We start from the raw sequence: 8,660 nt of genomic DNA on the forward strand, positions 1-8,660 counted from the left end.
TCACACATTTAAGAATGAAATAAATCATAGGAAAAACTATGCCTGTTTAGAAAAGAACTGGGTTTGACTAAGAAACACAAAGTTCAGCCTTAGGAAGCTTTAGATTTTCCTAAAACAGAGAGCAGCTATCCGGGCACTCTCATTCAACTGCAGGATAAGACTCTGAGCAATGAGGACTCCCTCCAAAACACATAGAATTGTGTGTTATTTCTTCTGAATTTTGATTTTGAAAGGTTTACCAAGAAAGTAAGTGACACTTAGAAAACTTAAGTCCCACACTGCCCCTCCCTGGTAAGGAAGGAGTTGGTACCTCTGGGAAGTGACCCACACTCTGAGATGAGGACAGTGGGGCAGTGGGGGTTTTCTTACTTCCTGGTATATAAAGAGGAGAAATGCATCTTCCAAGGGTTCGCTTCGGAGCTAGCTCATTTCACACTGAGCCAGTACGTGTCACTGCTCTGCCCTCTGAGACAGTAGACAGCTAATGTCAGCCTCACAGAGGGCGACCAGCAATCAGGAGATGTCACAGGGTATTTTCGGTTTCTGCAGAAGGACAGATCCAACCTCTTTCTGACAGTTTACAGCCCACACAGGGCTTTTCCGTGAGAACTGGCATGTGACAGACGTACTGAAGTTTGAGGACACTCTGTTTGTTAATATCCGTTCCCCTTCTCTCCAGTAGCTACAGAGGGCTGGACTGGAAACCCTGGCTGCCAGGTCCACTCCATCTCCAGCCCTGACCAAGCCGAAAGTTTTCCTCTTATCTGTCAAGCTCCTGACTGCCCTCTCTCTGGTAAAGCCTTTCCGGACAAGCTCCCAGGCCCTCTGCTGCCCAGTCCCTTAGATTCAGACACACAAGATGCAGGCTGTCAGATCTGGCACTCACCCTCCCATCTTAAGCAGATCCTTAAATACCGATCCAAGGCAACTTGTGGAAAAAACACATCTGACGTATCTCTCATGCTCACAATCAATGAGATAGTGGATTTTTTTTCCTTTGGCCATTTTCCCCAATGTGTGTGATTGCCATGGTTACACTGCACGCTTGCTTGTGTGGGGCATACACGTGGAAGCCTGAGGCTGATGTTGACAACCATACACAATCTTTCTTACACTGTTGTCAATCAAACCCAGAGCTTGCATGGATCACTCTTCTAGTCCATCCCTCTGTGTCCCCGTCTCTTGCTAGTCCATCCCTCTGTGTCCCCATCTCTGCCTCCTAAGGCTGCAGTTACACCATACCCACCTGATATTTTCTGTGTATTTCTGCTGAAATATGCAAACTCTGGTCTTCACACATGTAGGGTGTGTTAATTTAGATGCTGAGCCAATCCCTTAGCCCTAACCAATAAATTTACAAACAAATTGTACACCTAGAGGCCAGAAGCCCTATCTAATTTTTACACACCAGGGTACTTACTTTTACCCAAACTTACAAATTTTTGATTATTCACATTAGCATAAGCCTTTTAGCAATAAAATATACTCTACTGCTCCCACTGCATAGCCAGTAATTGTTTGACCATAAATAAGGCCACCCAAGGCTTTCTATTAACAGTTCCCACACACACAAAGTCAGAATCACCTCCCACTCCTAATCATACACACAAATTTTAAATAGCTCTTGGAGTCTTATAATACATGTGACAATATAGATGTATCTTCTATCCTCTGTGGATCCCTATTAGAAAGTAAGTGATAACTCGAGGCATAGCCAGGCCCAAGTCCTCATGTCTAAGCAGAAGGGACTTGTAAAATGGCTTGGTGGCAGATATGGGGAAGGATATTTTACAAGGTCAAGCGAACACACACAAGTTAGTACTCAGGAAAAGAGCATAACCCGTCCAGTTTTGCTGAAGGGCAAACTGCCTAAAAATATAAAAATGTTACATGAGACATTTTCCTCTGGCTCTCTAAATGTCTTATAGTTTAAAAATAAGAAATAACAAAGGTCCTAGGTAGTGTGGACAGTGTGCACACATAAACACTGTGTACAAATTTCTGGCCTCTGATTGTCTTGCCCGTGACCTAGTCTGGCTCCATGAACTTTTGGCTCTGTGTGTGTATGTGTGTGTTCCATGTGTGTGTCCCTGTGTGTTGTCCATGTGTGTCTGTGTGTGTTTATGAATGTGTGTGAGCGTCTGTGTGTGTGTGTGTGTGTGTGATGAGAAAAATTCCTTCTGGTGAAAAATTCCTATCTGAGAACATGAGATTCAAAATTCCTATCTGAGAACATGCGATTCAATCCATCAGTACCTGTGAAAATTTTGCCCTAAGGAGCCTGTGACGCTAATGACAGACACCTACCATTGGGACAAGAGGCATGATGCAGGTTATGTCAGTCATGGATGAGAGAACTGTAAATAATGCTATGGAAGTCTAAACAACGAAGCCCATTAAAGAAAGATGATCAGTCAAACTTGAAATAGCCAAGGCGGGGGCAGAATTTGCTGAGTGCTTAGCCTGATTCAGATGTCACGTTGCTGGTCTGTACAGGTCTTTTAAGTGAGGCCTACTTTTTCCTTTTATCTGGACAACAAAACAATCAAGGTCATCATTACACAAACACCAAAAATTCAAGCCCAGCCTAGCAGGTCAGAAGCGATCACCTTTTCCCTTTCCCCAACCCCAGTGAGTCAGGCAGTATGGGTCAGGATTGCACAGGACCTAGCTTAGTAAAGACCTGGGAGAATGCAGCTCAGCTTGAACTCCTTGAACTCCTACTCTGTCTCCTCTCCCCTCCTACTTCAATCTGGGTCTTCCCCTATTGCGCCATCACAGTGGAATCTAACTCTTACCATTAAAAAGTGAGCTGGAAAATTCTGTTGTCAAAGTAACAGAGGAAATGCTATTACAACTTAGGAGAAAAATGTTATGTACCAATAAATATTTTAAATGAAGAAAAACATAGGGAAACAATAGAGGAATTCATGCTTCAAGGACTAAAATTGATTCACATTTTATACACATATATTGGTATACACATATATTTTGTACATATATAAACATATACACATGCATGTAGCATAGTTATGATATGCAGCTTACATTATATGCAGCTTACAAATTTATTATATGCAGCTTTACATTTCATTTGATGAGGAAGGTTCTTAATGATGCCCAAAATTCTCAGATAACTGCCAATAGTATGTCACTTTTTTGAGAGATTGATTGTGCCAATTTTAACATAAGATGTTAGTGGTTATTTTAGAAAAACATTCAAACCATCAATTTATTCATTCATATAAGTATTTATTTACTATACATGATACACAGGCCCCTACTGAGTATGTGGTACCTTTTGGGATCTGAAATTGAAGAATTTTATTGCTCTTGTTTTGATTTGGATTTTCTGCATGGAACCTTCGGAGAGTCTGAAATTTTACCACCCCGGCAGCTGTTCCCAGCTATGCTTTCTCTGAAGTCAGCACTGCCCTGGGTGGGCATCAATCAGAAGCCCAGATCCCACATGACATGGCCAGGACTTCCTCCCTAGAAATTATATCTTTTCTTGCTCCCCGAGTGTCCTATAAACTTAGCAAACTTAAGCCGAGGCTTAGTAATGCTTTTCTTCTGTGTGAGCCACTATGGATATTTCAGAAATGCGCACAATAATGTCAATACGGTCCTGATTTGTCATTGATCAAATCTGATGCTCTTAAAAAGTTGGGATTATTCTGACATCCATTATTACGATGTAGTATGTTCCTACGATAAAATGAAACTAGCCAGAGATCATGGCCACATCTGAAGTAGAAATCAAGAAACAAAATAGTTTTGGAGCACAGATCCCAGAAGCCAGGGTAAGATTTATCTTTAGAGACTGCTAATGAATTCTTTGCCTTCTCAACCAGCAAAATGCTCAGCGCCATGAAGAAAAAAACTAGAGATTGCCTGAGGGTGCATGTCACACAGACACACACACACACACTTCCAATTATGTGTGTGTGTGTGATCCAATATGATCTTAGGCAATAAAACAAAAGAATAGCACTTATCTTTAACCCACTTAAGTAAATATACAGGAGGACACATGGAAGCAAGGGAGCAGGAGAAAAAGGGGAGATAAAGGGATAGAAAAGACATAAACGCTTTTGTGCATAACCAAGCGAGCAACAGAGGAATCAATAAACTCAATATCTTCCAAGCCATGTGAGAAATAGAGCAGTGTTATCTGCCGAGAATAACAACCTTTGTGTCAATTTATTTTCAACAATTTCAGCTTGAAGCAAAAAGAAAATTGTAAGTGACAGAAGGATCCACTTGAATATTTCTAGATTGCCACTATTGTCTTAAGCTGTCTTGTCTCATGAAGCCAGTGTTTGTTTCAATCACCTTCTCCTTTGAAATTCTAAGCAGCAAGTTTCAAATCAGTTTAAGCCCACACTGCCTTCAACCTACCTCTTCTAAACAAATTTCATAAGGTACACATCTTACATAGCAACTATTAGTGTAATTTTTGTCTTCAATAACTTTTACTCAAAGGATAAGAAGGATTTGTAGTCACAAGGCCAGGTAGTGTTGCCCGTCTCCAGGCCAGCAAACATTCTCCATCTCTGTCCTAGAACTTTGCACACATCCAAGAGCCCCTCCTGGGAAAGCGGAAAAACACAACCCTCTGCACCCAACAATGACAATTCTTGGCCTATGACTATCCCAAAGCACACAGAACACTGTAAAGCCCCGATATGGAGGAGAGATCTCTGAATCCTTGTCCACATCATCATGGAACTCAGAACCCAGGATCCTTACGTACACCCTGACTTCCGCCTTACCACAGCCATCTCATCTACTCCCCCGCCCTCAGATCACATGAAAAGAAAGAAACTCAAAAGGAGAAAAGAACTTGGAGAAGGGTGCCAGGAATCCCGCAGCTTACTCCCCAAATCCAAATATTGCAGCTCTGAGTTCACAGGTCTGTGCAGATCGTGAACTACGATTCACAGCCCCAGAACAACTACACCTAATGACAATCAACAGGAAACACTCGGAACTGATAAGAATGGTCAGCGTGAACCATATGTGGACCTTTCAACAATAGAATGTATTCATTCCCTCTCAAAAATGAATCCATCGCAAGGTTTAAAAAAAGTGCGCAGAGGAACATACAGGCTAAAGACATATTTGTCAGTGAAGCAGGGTATTTCAGAAAAAAATCTGAAATGATCTGAAAGGCTATTTTTTTAGATGCCATTTGTAAGCATTATTTGATAGCTATGGAGCAAAACTCAACAGGAAAAATAAATAAGTAACTTCTTCGATTACACATCAGTATTTAGAAAGAGGGCTCTGATCAGTTTCTACCTGGTTCCTTGTTCTCAGAATATTTAAAAAAGAAGAAGAAGAAACAAAAATAAAGAAGAGGAGGGAAGAAGGGCACCTATCCCTATGCCACCCCATCAAATCTCCTTGCCCCATGAATCACACCTGGGTAAACCCTCCCACTGACCGTTAAAACCCAAGCTCGATTTTGGACAGTAGATATTAGAATGTGTCCTTCCTAAATTATTTGAACCCTTTGTTGAAACTCACCGTGGGTTGAAGGGCCAAAACCAGAAGTGTCCTTCCTGGACTTCTAGCTGGATCTCTTCAGATCGGCCACGTCTTTTTATTGGTTCTTTCCAAAGCAACACTCCGGTTGCTTTGCACCTCCGCGGATGTTAAATATTATTGAATATAAGGTACTCATTTTCTCGACGTCGCCGTTCTCCCCACCCCTTGACTGAAAGAACCAATCATATCCTTGGTCCACACACACACTCGCTCATATTATTGAATTATGAGCAGAGATGCAATTTTTGGAAGCTTAATTTATCAGTGATTAAAAAACAGCAGCAGCTACTTGGCCCTTCTATTGATCAAAAGAGTGGCGGATGAATGCTGTCTGCAGACTGCTCTTTAAACACCATATACTTGCTCTTGGCTCTTCGGATGCTAACGCCTTCGCTTAATCTTTTAAATAACTAAATATCAAACCTTAAATTCTTTCTGCAGGATTTATCTTCCGAGGCTATCCTTTCGATCAAGTTAGATTCTCCTCAACTACCTAATAGGATTGCCAAAGAAGGCTACTAAAATAAGAAAAGAAAAGTGCGCAGATAACTTTGAAAACATAGGGTTAAGACTTAGTCAAGCCCACCTTAGTGGTGTATCAGGACTGAAAACAAAGTTTAGTTCCTTTACAGAAAGCGTCCTCAGTTCCTGGTTTGGAAAGGAGACTTCCCTATGAGTGGCACTGGGGCGTGGTGATTTACAAACATTGTTCCCTCTGCTCCAGAGCAGTGATGTGATAAAGTCGGCTGTTACTGTCACCCTTTCTGGATAAGAACATCACAGCTCCAAAGAACTCTGGTAGTCGGCTAAGGCTGTAGTTAACCCAAAAAGCCCATTTTATCAGATCCAGAATGGTTACCAAGCTCTTAAAGGTCAAGCTATGTGGTGCCTAGTAGTTTCTTATTACAGGTTTCCTGGCAAAAATCAAGGACTAAACCCTTAAGAGCTTTATAGTTTGAATATGAAATGGCCCCGGGCATTGTGTATTTGAATGCCTGGTCCCCAGCTGGTGGCGCTGCTCTGAGAAATTGGGGCTCCTATGAGCACAGCTTCCAATCCCTCTACTGCCGTGCCTTTCTGATGAGCTGCAGCCCGGAAACCTTGAGTCCGAAGAGATCCTTCCTAGTTTAAGTTCCTTACACCATGTATTTTGTCCATTGACCAGAAATGTGATGGATACATGTAGCGTTGTTTAAAATAATATTTTATGAAGAAAAGGAGCATTATTTTTCTATAAGAGAAAAAACTATTACATGACAATGAACATAATCTTTTTGGAGATATCTCCTGAGAGATGAGAATCTTTCAGACTAGGCCTCTGAAGAAATGTTCCTAGATATTTCTGCATAAACACAGTTTTAAATAGCCTAACCAACCAAGACGAAACTTGTGCTTCTTATATGATAAGATCCCATTTTTTTGAAAGGTTGTCAAAATATTTTTAAACTGTAATCTAAAAGACTGTCACAGTCACTATGGAAATCAGTGAATCAAGAAGCTAGAAACAGATTTACCGAACAACCCGTCTGTCCCATTCTGTATACGTAGTCCAAGGGCTCCATAGCCTACTGCAGAGATACTTGAGCATCTTTGCCAGACGCTGATCTGTTCACAATGAGTAGGAGACAGAATTAGCGAATGTGCCCATCAGCAAACAGACGCATAATGGAAAAATGGCACATCTACACAATGTAATACTGAGCAAAAGGACACAAACACAATATAAAAGGAAGAAAATTCATGGGTTTGTGACCTAAAATTCCATCCTAAGGAATTAAGGTGCAAAACGAGCAATATAAACAGAAGAAATGGCATGCTGAACGTAAAAACTACAAGGCAACAAAATAAAAACATAAAGTCAACAATGAAAAGTCCACAGCATTACAAATGGCCCTTGCAGTGTTTCCTGGACAATGGACTGGAGAGGTAGCTTATTTGGTAGAGCACCTCCCGGAGCTCATACTGGGTTCGAACTCCATCAGTCATGGAGTACACCATGTGCAATGTCACACTCTGTAAGCCTAGTTCTTAGAAGGCAGGATCAGGAAGGCCAGAAGTTCAAGGTCATCCTCAGCTACGTAGTGACTGGAGGCCAGTCTGGGAAACGCTCAGTTCTTAGAAATGAATGTGCATGAACACTGGCAAATCCCCGGAGGAGTGAGAATGAAGGCTGTGCAACTTCCCACATACCAATGTGCCCCAGCTACAACTGCTATATGCCATTTGTGACAGCCTGGTGTCGTTTGGATAATTGTTACAAATTCAATGAAAGATACAACATGGAAAAACAGAGGTTAGATCCATACATTAGCAACCGTCAATAAAATTCTACATACGCTAAAAGAGTGAGGATGAATTTCTCAGTGGGCAGCATAAAGACTAAACATCACCTTGTGGGAAGATTGACTCTCCTCCCTCAGTGCACTGGTTTTTTGTTTGTTTGTTTCTGGTTTTTACCCAGTGCCTAGCTAGGGCGATAGTTTTAAAAACAATAGTGATGCTGGTAGTAATAACTAGTATTTAAATGACTACTGAATGCTGAATCTATACTAATGCATACATGTGTACACATGATAGTATATAGATTATATAGATACAAAGATTGTATTTGCATAGACATGTTCATTATCTTGTAAGTATAAATAAAGAGACTTCTGCCTCCTCAAAACCAAAATCCATAAGGGTTATTTTATCCTATATTAAGTACACAAAAAAGTCAAGCACTGTTATATTTTAATTTTTCAAAAGTTGCTTTTATGCACCCAAGAGACTAGAAGTATACCTCAGTTATAGGGCACTTGTGTAGCCTGGCCTGCATTCCATCCTCAACACTAAAAATATATACCAGGTTTTGCTTTATTTATTTGCAGGAGCACACAGCATAGAGGTTTTAAACTTTTTTAAGAGGAAATTTTGGATTTTACATGAAATTTAATTTTTTTAAAAAATGGATATTTTTAAAAGAACAGCTTTTAAAATATTTAAATGTATAAGACTATAAGGCATTCTAAGTTTATAAAATGTTTTATATTATTAATATATGATCTTAAAAATAAATAAATAAAGAGGTTAAAAATTAGTGCCACCACTAATTTAGTAATTAGTGC

General features: G+C 40.5%; 1 protein-coding gene across 1 annotated transcript in view; it reads right to left on the reverse strand.

The window, feature by feature from the left end:
• Nucleotides 1–5,599, reverse strand: part of Opn5 (opsin 5) — a 57,444-nt gene extending 51,845 nt beyond the window's left edge. Inside the window, exon 1 of the mRNA XM_005359789.2 lies at nt 5,533–5,599. The gene's annotated coding sequence lies outside the window, so the exon portion shown is untranslated. The remainder of the gene's footprint in view (nt 1–5,532) is intronic.
• Nucleotides 5,600–8,660: the final 3,061 nt, after the last annotated feature.

The sequence above is a fragment of the Microtus ochrogaster genome, linkage group LG2 (genome assembly GCF_000317375.1).
Source record: "Microtus ochrogaster isolate Prairie Vole_2 linkage group LG2, MicOch1.0, whole genome shotgun sequence".
In the NCBI taxonomy this organism is placed as follows: Eukaryota; Metazoa; Chordata; class Mammalia; order Rodentia; family Cricetidae; genus Microtus; species Microtus ochrogaster.